A 16,574-nucleotide genomic window follows, 5' to 3' on the forward strand; every position below is an offset into this window, starting at 1 on the left:
CAATAATTACAGTTGCTGTGCAGACCAAGGTTCTGCCAGGTGGAGTGGCACAGAAAGAAGTCCTGAGATTATTTCAGTTAGTCTAGGAGGAAAATGATGCTGACCTGACCATGGGTGAAGGCATAGGAAAGAAGAAGAGTCAACAGAAGGTACAGTGAGTGAGATTATCATAGGCCTGTGGCTCAGAGTATACACTCACTTTCATGTCTTTTTAATGCAAATCAAACTTCTGAGATGTACAGCACTGTAACATATCCCTGGCTCTAGAGCAGTACTGACAAGGTGTGCATATATCACTACTCTATACACAGACAGGCTTTCCATTAACATTTATAATGCGGTCCTACCTTTACACCCCACATTGAGAGGTTTTATTTGCAATGTGGAATTCATCGAGTAAAGCAAGTCACCATCCTCAGAAAGTCCTGGATGACTGAGTTAAGTAATCCAGTTCATTCACGTAATTAATTTGTTCTTTGACTTACACAGAGGTGCCTGGTAGGCTGCAGTCCATGAGGTCGCTAAGAGTTGGACACGACTGAGCGACTTCACTTTGACTTTTCACTTTCATGCATTGGAGAAGGAAATGGCAGCACACTCCAGTGTTTTTGCCTGGAGAAACCCAGGGACAGGGGAGTCTGGTGGGCTGCCGTTCATGGGGTCGCACAGAGTCAGACACGACTGAAGTGACGTAGCAGCTTAGCAGACCTGCACGTAAACAATACTGTTTCACAATGTCCTTAAAATCTGTATAAATACACCAAGTGTACAGAGGTGATAAATCTCCGTATCAAAACAAAAACAGACATTTCTTAAAAGAAGAGATTTTTATCAAAAGGATAACTTTATCAACAGTGTTTCTTTTTTTTTTTTTTCTACAAGAGACCCACCTCAAAACAGGGGACACATACAGACTGAAAATGAAGGGCTGGAAAAAGATTTTCCATGCAAATAGGGACCAAAAGAAAGCAGGAGTAGCAATACTCATATCAGATAAAATAGACTTTAAAACAAAGACTGTGAAAAGAGACAAAGATGGACACTATATAATGATCAAAGGATCAATCCAAGAAGAAGATATAACGATTATAAATATATATGCACCCAACACGGGAGCACCGCAGTATGTAAGACAAATGCTAACAAGTATGAAAGAAGAAATTAACAATAACACAATAATAGTGGGAGACTTTAATACCCCACTCACACCTATGGATAGATCAACTAAACAGAAAATTAACAAGGAAACACAAACTTTAAATGATACAATAGACCAGTTAGACCTAATTGATATCTATAGGACATTTCATCCCAAAACAATGAATTTCACCTTCTTCTCAAGTGCACATGGAACCTTCTCCAGGATAGATCACATCCTGGGCCATAAAGCTAGCCTTGGTAAATTCAAAAAAATAGAAATCATTCCAAGCATCTTTTCTGACCACAATGCAGTAAGATTAGATCTCAATTACAGGAGAAAAACTATTAAAAAATCCAACATATGGAGGCTGAACAACACACTGCTGAATAACCAACAAATCACAGAAGAAATCAAAAAAGAAATCAAAATTTGCATAGAAACGAATGAAAATGAAAACACAACAACCCAAAACCTGTGGGACACGGTAAAAGCAGTCCTAAGGGGAAAGTTCATAGCAATACAGGCACACCTCAAGAAACAAGAAAAAAGTCAAATAAATAACCTAACTCTACACCTAAAGCAACTAGAAAAGGAAGAAATGAAGAACCCCAGGGTTAGTAGAAGGAAAGAAATCTTAAAAATAAGAGCAGAAATAAATGCAAAAGAAACAAAAGAGACCATAGCAAAAATCAACAATATCAACAGTGTTTCTAAATGATGTGTTCAAAGTAAACTTCTTTACAACAAAGGAAGACTTTCTATTTTACCACTATTCCTTTGACAAAGTATTTTCGACAAGGATAATATTTTTGAGAGTTCTTCTTTTTTTTTTTTTTTTTTTTTACTATACCTTCTTCTTTTCATACAGTGTTTTCCTTGCAGGCCTAAAAGAACAAATGATTCTTTTCAGGCTAATATTAAATATTCAAAAATACAAACAATACCTCAACTTTTCTTTTTTATATAACTCTTTGCATTGGCAAGTAATTGTCTATAAAGGATGCAGAAATAAATAAGAGCAGCATTAAAGGACACAGAAAATGTCAGTAATATTAATAAAGTATTAAAGTTAGATCCAAGGAAAAGGAAAAACATAAAGTTACTTGCGTTGTGTGATAGGAAACAGTATACCAGTGTTTTTGGCACCTGTTCTTTTCCATAAGAACTAACTTTTATGGCAATATGACCTATCTGGGAGGTATTCCTTCAGTCCTTCTAAGAAAGAAATCCATTTGAATAACCAAGATATTAGCTTTTTGAGGACATCCTATGCATTGGCCATACATTATTAGAAGCACCTGACATGTCCTAAAAGCATTTTCATCCCCACAGTCATTCTGAGATATAGGTATAGGAAGAAATGGAGCACACAAAGGCTGAGGAACTTGCCCAAGCCCACTCAGCATGTCACCAACAGACCCAGAATTCAAAGCCAGGAAGTTTGGCTTCAACACTGCTCTTCCAAAATATGCTGATAAAGTAATATTGAAAAGTCTTTCTAAGTAATATGATAGCAAATGAATCTATAGTATTATTTCAGGTATAGCTATAGCTATAAATAATAATTTCTGAATCTTAAAACATATTTCTCAAAAATTAAAAAGACTTCAGAGGTAGGCAAGCCTGCAAATCTACTGTCAATAAAGTTTTGTTTTCTGTAAAGAAATTCATCAATAGGCATTCATTCACCCATTCTGCTGTTTCTTCATGTATCTGACATACATGTATTGAGCACACATTATGTGTTAATGACACGCTTAGTAAAGGAAGCACGGGTTTTGTCATTTAGATCTTTATCATGCAAAAGGAATAATTTGTGAAAGATTGTTAATAATGTTTTTCTATTGAATATAAACAAAATCTTTCCCTTTTCCCTGGAATCTATAAACAATTATGAAGTTAATATGATGTGATGTTTCAGAGCACCTTACAAAATCATAGCTACTCATCATGCTACTGTCAACTAGAATCATCAAGGAATGACCATATCCTATTCAGTATAGCCTAAGTGTTTATAAATTCACAATTATGTAATTTTTGAAAATCTATATATGATAGAATTAACTTAAGCAATCATCTGCATATTCCATTACATAGAAATATTACACTTCAGAACCAATGAACAAGCCTTTACCATAAAACTACACATGAACAGAAGTAGTATGTACAATTAGTTCACTGTAATAGTTTAAAGATAATGTCATACAATCAATAAGCTTTCTAGTATTGGAAATGCAAACAAGACTAAACTAAACAAACACGCCCTCTGCTGGCTCATTTCCAATAGCATGCTGCTGCTACTGCTAAGTCACTTCAGTCGTGTCCGACTCTGTGCGACCCCATAGACAGCAGCCCACCAGGCTCCCCCTTCCCTGGGATTCTCCAGGCAAGAACACTGGAGTGGGTTGCCATTTCCTTCTCCAATGCATGAAAGTGAAAAGTGAAAGTAAAGTCGCTCAGTAGTGTCCGACTCCTAGTGACCCCATGGACTGCAGCCTACCAGGCTCCTCCGTCCATGGGATTTGCCAGGCAAGAGTACTGGAGTGGGTTGCCATTGCCTTCTCCCTCCAATAGCATACATACTCTAAAAGTTCCCTTCTTAGCATAAAACAAGTAACAACTGTGAACTCCACATTCCTCTTCAGTTACCATCCAGTTCTTCATTGCCTGTCCCAATAACATTCCTTACTGAATGTTTACGTGTATTCATTACAGTCCAGCTTCCAAGGGGACTATTTACTGAAATGACTTCCTGGCCAAAGGCACTGGCCCTCACCTTAACCTTTCAGCAGCGTTCGTCCACTAGAGTTGAGCAATCTCTTGTCTAGGCCTGAGCACTCTATAATGCTGCTCTATTTCCAGAAGAAGTATTCAGTGCTAATATTTCTTCCCCTACAAACAAGGAATCTGGAGAATATACCTATCATCAACCTGATCCACTTACCTTAAAATGCTGTCATCATTCACGTGCAGCAGACCACCAGTCATGTCTTTTCAAATATTGGTGCCATCACATGTTCTTCCAGTGTCCATTTGTCATTGTTCTTTTTCTTTACTTCTTTCCTGTGCAAACCAGGATCTCTACTTTAAAAACTCCACAAAAAAGCCAATGTTTTATAATAATTCAACTGATAAGGAATAAAAAACAATCAATTATTATAAGATTCCAACTCTTACCCATCTTAAGTCATTGATTAATTCACAAGACAGTTATAGAGTACCAACCATATGCAAGAAAACAAATTCTTCCTTCAAACACAGATATGATTATGATACAATATGATATATAAAACTTGACATATGAAAGTGATAAGTGAAATAAGGAAGGATTTGCAGAAGAAGTGAAGAGAGGAGGTCATAAGAAACAGAAAAGGGAGAAAATCATTCTACTTGGAGATTCGAATGTGAGCACAAACATCAGGCACAGGGCATCTGGGTTCTTTCCGAGGAACCTGGAAGGAAGAGCACAAAATACATGGAAGAAAATAGAGAGATGCATCTGGAAAGACACTGAGAAGAACCTCAAGGGCTACACTGAAAACCTGGAGTCCACTGGCTAAGTGCCTTGACTCTTAGACATGGGAGTCATAAGTAGATTTACACTATATTTTTTTTGTTTTGCTTCTAAATATAATAATGGTGAATTTAGGGACTTCCCTGGTGGTCCAGTGCTTAGGAGTCCACCTACCAATAAAGGGGGAAGGTGTTTCATTCCTGGTCAGGGAAGATCCTGCATGCCATGGTGCAACTAAACCGTGCTACACAGCTACTGAAGCCAGCACCCTAGAGCCCACGCTCAGCAATAAGAGAAGCCACCACACTGAGAAGCCCAAGCACTGCAGCAGCAAAGACCCAGAGCAGCCAAAAATAAATGAAAAAGAGAATTCACAGAAAAAAGCCACACTTAATTTAGGTGGTATTTTAAATGACATGAGGCACATATACCATGAAAGAAGAAACCAAGGAGATATTTGGCCAGAGGAGGAGAGCTCACTTTTAAACCACCCACATTATGTGGTGCCTCATCGGTTCTTCCACCACCAGCAGCAATTTGGCCTCCCTCCATGGACATACTCAAAGTGCTAGGAGAGAAAAACCTGTCAGCCAAGAGTACTCTTTCTAGAAAAGTTGTCTTTCAGAAATGAAAGAGAAATAAAAACTGTCCCAGACAAAACAAACCTGATGGAGTTCATCACTAGTCCCGCCTCATGAGAAATGCTGAAAGAAGTCCTCAAACTGAAATGAAAGGATGTTCATTAGTGACAAAACAAATTTAAATATACAACACACTGATTAAGGAAAATATGCAGTCACATCCAGAATACTCTAATATGTAACATGGTGGTATGTTAACAAAGGAACTCTAGGAATAAGGCTAAAGGACAAGAGTATTAAAAACAACTATATCTCTAGTAAAACATAAAATCTGTACATCACAAACATTAGCTCAAGTTAGAAATTATTTTATAGGAACATAACAAGGGACGTGCTGTTAAATATTGATATAGGATTACTTATCAGAACCCTCATTCTGCATAGCAGGAAACTACTGGTTGCTGTTTCCTCCACTCTTTCTCTGCTGAAACAATCTACTCTCATCAGCAGCATCACATATGTTCTCTGATATTTCCACTTCACTACTTCTGTGTTTCTTTTCTTCTTCAACCTTTAATGGAAGTTGGACACTAAGAATAATTGCTATGTATTGACATTAAAGACTTTTGTTTTCAATTTTATTATTTGACTCAGTGCTCACCCTGAATTTAAGTGATAAGAATATTTTGGTGTTTATTTTAATTTTATCACTTACAAGTCACTGAAATTTTTGTAAAATCTGCTCCTTTCTGTTTGAGGAAAAGACAAAATTCCCCAAAATTTCAAAAATGGCTTTCTTAATAAGATGCAATTATTCATATTCAGTCTTCCCCATCTGGCTGGCAGAGACAGTGAAATAAAAAGACAAAGACACAAAATTTGTCCTCTTTGGTCTTTACTACCTGGATTTTCCATTAAACAGCCGGATGTAGAGGATGTGACACCTTCACGCCTCAGAAAGGAAACAATTTTCTCTCTGCACTAAAGCTATTCTTTCCCCTCTGCCTTTTACAAATTTTTTTTTCACTTGGATCCGGGAGATAGCAAAAAAAGTGACGATGTTCACTAAATTAAATGAACCAGAGTTTACCAAAACACAAGGAGCAGAATGAAACTGAGGATTTGTTAGTTAGTGTGGAATTCTGGAATATAAGTAATGCTTCCCAATTCAACATTCAATAACCATCAAACCTCACAGCTAGAGGGTACAGAAATAATTACCTAGTATTGCCCCACTATTTACCAAAAAAAGCAATAAAATTAAAAAAAAAATGTTCAAGGTTTTGTTTAAGGCCCTAAACTGACACTCCCTAGCATTTTATGGCACCAAAAGAGATGATACAATTCTGGAACGTTGAATGTTTTATATTACCAAATGAATTCATCAGATTAATCAGATAAGTTAAAAGCATGACTTTGGCACAGTAACTCAATGCCTTAGTTGGGTGTAGGGCTCATCTCCTTTTTCTTTTTTTTAAACAAGAGAATACATAGAGTTTTGTTGTTGTTGTTGTTTCTTTTTGTTTGTTTTGTCTTTTTGTCTGTTGTTCAAACTCAGTCAAAGCACCTCTTACACAAAACAGCAAACAAACAGTTTTAAAAACTTATTACTGAAGAAAGAAAAATCTCACAGCATCTCAGAACTCAGTCTTCTCCTTTGTAGATAAACACTTTTTTTTTTCTTTTTTGCTCAGGGTTTATACTACCTATGGGCTTCCCTGGTGGCTCAAATATTAAAGAATCCACCTGCAATGGGGGAGACCTGAGTTCGATCCCTGGGTTAGGAAGATCCTCTGGAGAAGGGAACAGCTAGCTGCTCTGGTATTCTTTCTGGCCTGGGGAATTCCATGGGCAGAGGAGCCTGGCAGGCTATAGTCCAAGGGTTCAAAAAGAGTTAGACATGACTGAGCAACTATCACACACACACACACACACACACACACACACACACACACACACACACTATCTATGTAACAAAATCACACATGTCAAAACTTTCTACATTTTAGTAAACAACATAATGGAAAGGTCTGTCTCAAAAGAAACATCTGAGAGTGCTGATTAAAGCATATGTGGGAGCACATGTATTTGTTATTAAAAAGATCCTGAAGTGGCCATGCTGGAAATCTAAGTGCCCAGCGATTGTGGAAAGCAGAGATCACACATATTCAACCACAATGAAGAGATTAGAGGGAACACATGTTCATGTCCCATCTATCAGTCAGTGCTTTCTTCCCATTCTATGGAAATATAACTTATATTTAACCCAACAGCTTTAAAGGAAAAAAAAAATAGACACAAAACCTTAGCTGATTATTCTTCTTAAGCAATCTCCTTGGTGCTTATTCTAGCTCAGAAGACCACATGGTACATAGCTAAATGAGTTTCCCAGTCCATATGAACACTGACAGAGAAGAATTAGATATGAGAATTGATTGAAGGACAAATGCCATGAAAATAGTTTCCTGAATTCCTGTTATTGAGATAATAATCGATTTCTACACAATTTCTGTTGGGAAGCATAGTACAAAATAGCCGTATTAGGAGAAAGTCCTTAGGAAAATAGCGAAGGGCCAGAAGTACCCAGCTTTGTGTACTGTGGACAAAAAAACATCTCCTGCCTTTGGTTATGCTCAGCGCCAAGATTTAATAATAAATAGAGATGTTACTTGAGAAAACGGGTTGTGGGATAAGCACATGAGTCACTTAGAGTGCACTGTCCTTGAAATGTTTTTACTGATTATGTGTTAACTCCGTATGTGCTCTGCTGGCCGTATACTTTAAGCTCTTTGTTCCTGCTTCTATAAAAAGGCTTGACTGCAGAAATAAACTTGTCAGTCCTTGCAAGAGACTGTCTGAGTGTCATTCTTTCAGGTTCATCGCTTCCAAGTCCCAGGGAGAAAATCCCCAACAAGTGGCGCCATGAACAGGGACTTGAAAGGAAGGCTGAACAAAGCGACAAGCCCTGGCAGAAAGAGGTAAGCAGGATGGGACACATAGCAGTAAAATTCCTTTCATTTCTATAATGCATCATTTTTTGAAACAAAACGGTGTTAATGTTTCAAGAGATCAGTTGAATGACTGCTATATTTTACTGGAATAATTCATGGTTTCCAGAAAAGGGGACACTCAATCTAGACACATAGAAAAGGGTTAAAAATAATGTTTTGTGAGCATATCAGCAAGGGTTACATGGTCACTTATACAGGCTATCATAGAACAAATTAAGGGCATAATGTTGATTTGGAGGTAAAAACTATTCAACCTTTACATGAATATGAGCTTAAAGAACAAGATATACAAGGTGCTTTGAAATATAAGAATGTTATGCTCAATCAGACACAATCCTTAGAAAACCAACTTAGAGACATATATGTACCGGATGTGTCAAAACTGAAGCCACTTAGAACGGAGATCATTTCATTCAACGGACAGCCCAAATCTGAGGTTTTTCCTTCTGCTCCACCTGTAACAGCAATTGCGAACTTTGCTCATACTAAGCGCTTCACTCCTCCTCGGGAGATGCCTGCTTGTGCTTTTGCTTTCCCAATACAATTTGATCAACCCGTCCAAGGTCAAAATTCTTGGGACGGTATAGATTTTGGCATGTTGTCTAATTTTAAGAAAGCACATACTCTGTATGGACCTATTTCTCCTTACTGTATAGAATTTCTCAGAGGATGGGCTGACCATTGGATGCCATATGATTTTTTTCAAGTAGCAAAGATGGCTTTAAATCCTCAACAATCACTGCAATGGCAAATATGGATTAGTGATGAGGCCCAACAGCTGATGATTGACCAGCAATCTCATGGTAACCCTGCCAATTTAACTTATGATATACTGACTAGAACAAGGACTATGGCCGATGTAATGGCGCAATTAGCTAATATTACCCTTGAGATGTTGCATTTCATTAAAGAAACTGCCTGCAGGGCATGGGCAAAGGTTGATTGTGCTAACTCTGATGGTTCATTTGTTAAGATTATTCAAGGACATGAGGAGGAATATTCTCAATTTATAGGAAAATTAAAGGATGCAATTGAAAAATCTATTAAGGATGTGACTTTACAAAATATTATTTTAAAACAACTTGCTTTTGAAAACGCTAATGAGGAATGTCAATCCATGCTTAGACCAATTCGAGAGACTAACTCTCTTATGGAATATTTGAAAGCATGTAGGGATATTGGATATATGTCCCATAGAGCAAAATTGGTGGCATTGGAAACCTTTATGTTCAAAAAGCTGCTAATGCCAAATATTTTAACTGTGGGAAGCCCAACAATATGAAAAAACAATGCCACATACCAACACAGACCAGAAAAAATAATACTACTTCTAATAAGAAGAAACCCCCAAGAATATGTCCAAGATGTAAAAACGGGTTCCACTGGCTGAATGAATGTCATTCTAAATTTGATAAGGATGGAAACACCTTGAACCCCGGTGCACAACAAAAACAACAGGGAAACTAATAAAGGGGCCATCCTCTAGCCCCACTACAAAAGGAGCACCTAATGTTATGACGCTACAAGCAGCTACATCTAAGAGTGCTTGCATTAATATACCTAGTCCTTATGATATGGAACTAATAAAATTATACAACCCCCACAAAATTCCCACTGGATATTATGGCCCGATTCCACCCAGGACAATGGGACTGATTTTGGGACGTAGTAGCTGCACAATGAGAAGTTTAATGGTATTGACCGGTGTTATGGACAAAGATTATGAAGGGGAAATACATGGTATGGTAAATGTTAAGAAAATGGGAAATGTATACTTACAAAAAGGGGAACGTTTTGCACAATTATTATTTTTACCACATGTCAAACCAATGAAGGCATCTGATAAAGTTCGGCAGGGATGCTTTGGCAGTACCAACCTTACTGCTGCACTATCCACCTTATTAAAGGAACATCAGAAACTCATGCTTACTTTATGCATACAGGGAAAGAATTTCACAGGCATGTTAGATATCGGAGCTAACATTTCAATCATTAGAGCTGCAGAATGGCCTCTTGATTGGGGTAAGGTTATGGCTCCTTCTAGACTATTAGGAGTGGGTGAAACTGATGCCACACAAACTTTTGTCAGTGCATCCTATTTACAAGTGTATGGCCCTAATCAAATTGTCATATATTACTAATATCCCAATCAATTTATGGGGACGGGATTTTCTTGAACAAATGAAAGCCACAATTTCTTTAAATTAACCTTTTAATTGGGGGCCATTGAGTTAACACCGCTGCCTCTCGATTGAGAATCTGATACCCCAGTATGGACACCTCAATGGCCCCTAACTAAAGGAAAATTGGCAACTCTTATGTAATTAGTTAATGAACAATTACAAAAAGCTCATATAGAACCTTCATTTTCCCCGTGGAATTCCCCTGTTTTTGTAATAAAAAAGAAATCAGGAAAATGGCGAATGTTGATAGATTTAAGAAATGTTAATAATACCATGTTACCTAGGAGGCCTTTACAACCTGGATTGCCCTCCCCTTCTATGGTACCAAAAGGATGGTCTGTAGTTATTATTGACTTACAAGACTGCCTTTTTACTATATCTCTGCACCCTAAAGATACAAAATGTTTTGCCTTTTCAGTTCCTTCTATAAATCACATGGCTCCTATTAAAAGATTTCAATGGAAGGTGCTACCTCAGGGAATGATGAACTCCCCTACCATTTGCCAATATCTCATATCTGTTTTATTGCAACCCATTAGAAATAAGTATCCTACTGTGTTTATAATTCATTATATGGATGATATACTTCTCTCTATGGAATCTGAACTCTGTTTACAACAGTTATATAATGAAGTTACAACTACTCTTCAAAATCATGGCCTGCTTGTAACACCAGATAAAATTCAATGGAAAGCACCCTTTAATTATTTAGGACATGTTATGGAAGAATCTAAAATCAAACCTCAAAAAACTCAAATTTCTGTGCAATCTCTATGCACACTGAATGATTTTCAAAAATTGCTAGGAGATATTAATTGGCTGTGGCCATCTGTTGGCATCCCCATCTATGCCTTACAAAATCTATTTAAAATTTTAGAGGGATCCCCTGACCCTAATAGCCCTAGGCAGCTAATAAAAGAGGCCAAAGAAGAACTGGCCTTAATGGAGAAACACATTCAACAATCTTTTTCAACTCGGCTAGATTATGATCAACCAGTTTCTTTATATGTATATTCCCCACTGAACATTCGCCCATTGCAATTATAGCTCAACATAGCCCAATAGAATGGGTATATTTACACACTAAACAGTCTAAAAAAATTGTATCATATATTGAGAAAATAGGGCACTTAATTGTGTCAGGAAGAAGCCATGTACAAATTTTGACTGGATTTCATCCATATGCAATACACGTCCCCTTGACAAAAAAAAGAATTGCAAATTGCCTTACAATATAACCTGACCATGCAAATGGCATTAAATGATTTTCAAAATGTTATCTCATTTCATTTACCAAAAGGAAAATTATGGGACTTTCTACAATGTACTAAATTCATTATAACTAATATCATTGCATCCCAGCCTATTTCCAATGCACCCACCTATTTCATTGATGGCAACAAGAAAGGCATAACAGGGATTGTCGGCCCTGATATCAAACAGAAATTACCCACTACCTATTCTTCAATACAAAAAGTTGAGTTATATGCTTTATATGCTCTTTTGTCATTTCAACCATTATCCTTCAATGTATATACTGATTCCAAATACCTTGCTTCCCTTTTTCCTGATTTTGTTACCGCTTTTTTATACAACCTAGATGAAGAATTATATACTCTCTTTTCACAGACTCAAGCTTTAATTCGCTCATGTATGGAACCCTTCTTTATTGCACATATATGTGCTCATTCAGGTTTACCTGGCCCTCTGGTCGCAGGAAATGATGCTTTTGACAGGCTCATAGCTCCCATTTTTACATCTGTCAATGACGAACATGCTTATCTTCATACCAATGCTAACAGATTGCACTCTAAATACCATATTCCTCTCGCTGAAGCACGGCATATTATTAAAACCTGTGCTGTCTGCGCCCCTCTGCACTTATGAACTACGATTTCAGGAGTTAATCCCCAGGGGCAACAGCCTAATTCCCTTTGGCAATCTGATTTCACTCACTGCTCCTTAGGAAAGTTTTATTTACTTTTTGTCTCAGTTGATACATTTTCAGGCTTTATCTGGGCAATTCCTTTCTCTTCAGAATCCAGCAAACACGCCATTTCCGCACTCTTACTCACTTTCCCCATTATGGGGATTCCTTCTGTCTTGAAAACAGACAATGGACCTACATTCACCTCACATTCATTTTGTTCATTTTTATCAGAATGGAACATAACACACATTACAGGAATACCCTATAATCCTCAGGGCCAAACCATTATTGAAAGAGCCTACCACAACCTAAAAACTCATTTATTAAAACAGAAAGGGGGAATATGGAAGAGGAGATACACTTCTTATCCCATGAACCCTCAATTACTATTATCTTTAACTCTTTGTTCCCTAAATTTTTTAAACTTAACAAAAAATAATTCTGATACTTGTGCAGATAGATATTTTGCAGAAGACAAAAACAGCAAATTAGAAATCAATACACCAATATGGTATAAGCAATTTAATCAATGGCTGCCAGGAATCTTACGACTCCTAGGCAAGGGTTATGGTCTTGTCATTGCAGATGGAGAGGAAATCTGGGTTCCCCTTCACCATGTCCATTACCGAGAGGGACCCCAAGACCAGACTCCCTCGGGAAATGATGAAGTTGATGCGAAGGTTCTCATCAATGACCCTGGAGGAGCCAATGAGGAAACACCATCATCTGAATCCTTACCCGACATGTGCTCAAGTGAAAAACATGACTCGTCAGGCTGAGCAGACACTGAAGAGCAAGAGGAACATCATAACTGCCCCTGGTTTAATAGATCAAGAATTGGAGGCTTTCATAAATCTAAGACAAGTTTCTAGACTGATAAGGACATATTGCTGAATTGGTATAATGGGGGATTATCACCCCCACGACCCAGGATTATCATCCCTATTGTGGGGCCAAAGCAATGGCACATTTGGAAAATTCCAGCAGCTTTAGAGCACTTCGCTAATGTTTATGGGACTATGGGTGTGTTTCGTCCTTCTAATTATACCTTCCTATATACTAGTACTGGCTATATTCAATAATGTGTTCACCTTCCGTACTTGTTTATTGTAGGGCATTTTGATATCGACTTATTGGCCAAGATTGTCAATTGTATTGCATGTGCCTTGTATACCTGCCTTAATCACACCATTTCATATCACAATGTTAGCATTGTGCTAGTTAAACAAAGATCTGAGTTATGGCTTCCTGTAAACTTAACTGAACCTTGGACTGATTCTGTATTTCTTTCTGTATTGTTGAAAACTGGGCTTAGGCGATCTAAGCGCATCATTGGGTAAATTATTGCAGGCATCTTAAGCCTTATCTCCATTGTGACTGTAGGAACTTTGTCTGGTACGGCTTTACATAATTCTATACAAAATCATGATTTTATCACTGCTTGGCACAAGGACTCTCATGATCTATGGACTCGACAAGCTCAAATAGATCAGCAATTACAAACATGAATTAATGAGTTATGAACTGTGGTTATCTACTTAGGAGATCAAATGCAGCAACTGACTTTCCAAACACGTATACATTGTCACTGGAATTTTACTTCTTTTTGTCTGACTAACATGCCCTATAATAGCACTGAATATCCTTGGGATAAAGTTAAGGCACATTTGCAGGATCTCACAGATAACTCAAGTTTAGACATCAATTTGTTGAAACAACAAGTTGCTAATTTTCAGGTTAGAGTACCTAGGGAATTGTATAGCACTCAATTCTATGATACTTTAACCAAAACCCTATTGTCTCTAGACCCTAGAGCTTGGCTTTCAGGAAGCAATATTTTTATATATTTATTAATCACCCCACTCTTTTTGTCATTGCTTATAGGATACAGAAGTCTCTACTCAAGACTCCGTGCCTCCCACAATGGAGTCCAACTAGCAGCTGCCGTGCTTAAATTAAAAACAAAAGGAGGATATGTTGGGAAGCGTAGTACAAAATAGCTGTATTCAGAGAAAGTCCTTGGGAAAATGGCGAAGGGCCAGAAGTACCCGGCTTTGTGTACTGTGGACAGAAAAACATCTGCCTTTGGTTATGCTTGGCGCCAAGATTTAATAACAAATAGGGATGTTACTTGAGAAAATGGGTTGTGGGATAAGCACATGAGTCACTTAGAGTGTGCTGTCCTTGAAATGTTTTTACTGATTATGTGTTAACCCCGTATGCGCTTTGCTGGCCATATACTTTAAGCTCTTTGTTCCTGCTTCTATAAAAAGGCTTGGCTGCAGAAATAAACTTGTCAGTCCTTGCAAGAGACTGTACGAGTGTCATTTTTTCAGGTTCGTCGCTTCCAAGTCCCGAGGAGAAAATCCCCAACAATTACCTCTTTGGATGACAGCGCTTTATTCATAAATGGAAAATCAAAATGGACCATATCATCAAGAAAGAGAAAAACCAAAGCAAGAGAAAATGAGAAACTCTTTTGGAAGTTAAATTTTCTTTTTCCAGAGCCAGCAACTCTACTTGAAACATGTCTATTTCATTCTTAAGCCTCTGCATATCCTTCTCTAATTCTTCATTTACATACATTTCAGATGCACTGTGACTATTAGGTGGAAAAGAATCCCCATTTTCTAATTCAGGTTCCATGCTTTTATTGTCACTAGCACTACAATTATCTGCATGCAGTGGCTTCTGTAGCCAGTCCTGTATTGCTTTATTTTTCAGATCAGTATTTTAACAACAGCAAGGGGAACGTGAATTTTTATTTGATTTCTATGTTTCATCTTACCAGAGTAGACAAGCCACAGACTAGAATGACATGCCTGTCCCATGTCTAATTTCCAATTAGTGGGATCTCGCCTCATATTTTGTGACATTTACATATCAATCTCTTGGTCTTTCACTTCAAATATAACTACCAACTCCCCTACTTTTTTATTTTCTGTATCATTATAAAAACTCTCTTCAATTTTCATAAACACATGTTCAATGTCTAGTTGATAATTTTCAAAGTCTACTTTATTTTCAGGGAAACAAAGCTTTGAAGATGACCCACAAGTCTATCCAAGGGACCCAGAGTTTACAGACCACAGAAAAACATTTTTGAGACTGGATTCTTTTTGTTCAGGAAATGCTTGGAATACTAGAGAGACAGATACTCCAAATGCATCTTTTCCCTCACAATCAGGTATATTATTTGTGAGATTAGGAGATATTTCTTTTTGGTTTGCTCCTTATTTAGGGTTATCATGTAGTTGGTATTTTGGTATTCCTCACAAAATTTCACTGAACTTCTGCTTTAACTCATTTGTGATGGGTGTTAACTTATCTTTCCATTCTAATTTGCCTTGTTTGATACACATTTTTTCATACAGTACTACACCAGATATTGAAATTTACAGTTTTACATACCTGTGCATGGTTATTCTCATCTTCATCAAGTTTTCCTTGTTCTTCCTCTGTTATCATTTCCAAGTCTAGTTCTCTTGACAGATCTGCATGTTTAGTTAAAATTACTTAGAATGTTTAGATAAAAGACATACTCCTCATTTAAAACAGAGATCTAAAACATTGTATGAAACAACAGATTAAATCAATCTTAATCTTCAGCTGAATATTTACTTCTTTAAGAACTACTTCCAATGACCTGAAAACTTCAACAAATCATTTGGGAAATACCAAATGTCACCAGGTTACAGGCACACAAACACCTCAAAGATTCAGTCACAGATTGATCCAAACAGCAGTGAACAAAACAATCAGAAACCAAACAAAATACAGGACAGACATATAAAGTCACCATACATTCTCTTCTCTACTTCCTAACAGGACCTTTTAACAACATGCCAAGCATCAACTGCAACATTATTCATGGTTTACAAAATTCCTCTTCTTTTTTAGCTTTTATCAGTTCCTGTATCTGAAATGCTTCCCTATACTCTTCTGACAAATTACTTTCATCTTTTAAGGCTCAACCTGCTTTGTGAAGTTGTCTTTGATTACTGCCATCTTTCCCCTGATAAAGAGGTACACCTTTCCTTGTAGCTCCCTTAGTACTTTAAAGATTTTTCTAGTGTACCTTTCTAGATTTTCCTAGTGATAGATATAGATCTGAACTGTAAATTATTTCTTTACATCTCTATCCTCTTGGCTCCTAGACTGCAGGGGACAAGCTCTTAAAAGTCACCTTGGTATATATAGTGTTGTTGTTGTTT

The 16,574-nt window shown here is 37.3% G+C and overlaps 1 pseudogene; it reads right to left on the bottom strand.

Moving 5' to 3' along the window:
• Positions 1–16,574, bottom strand: part of LOC129653543 (ankyrin repeat domain-containing protein 26-like) — a 77,480-nt pseudogene that overhangs the window by 7,036 nt on the left and 53,870 nt on the right.

This window comes from Bubalus kerabau, chromosome 1 (assembly GCF_029407905.1).
Source record: "Bubalus kerabau isolate K-KA32 ecotype Philippines breed swamp buffalo chromosome 1, PCC_UOA_SB_1v2, whole genome shotgun sequence".
NCBI classification, from domain to species: domain Eukaryota; kingdom Metazoa; phylum Chordata; class Mammalia; order Artiodactyla; family Bovidae; genus Bubalus; species Bubalus kerabau.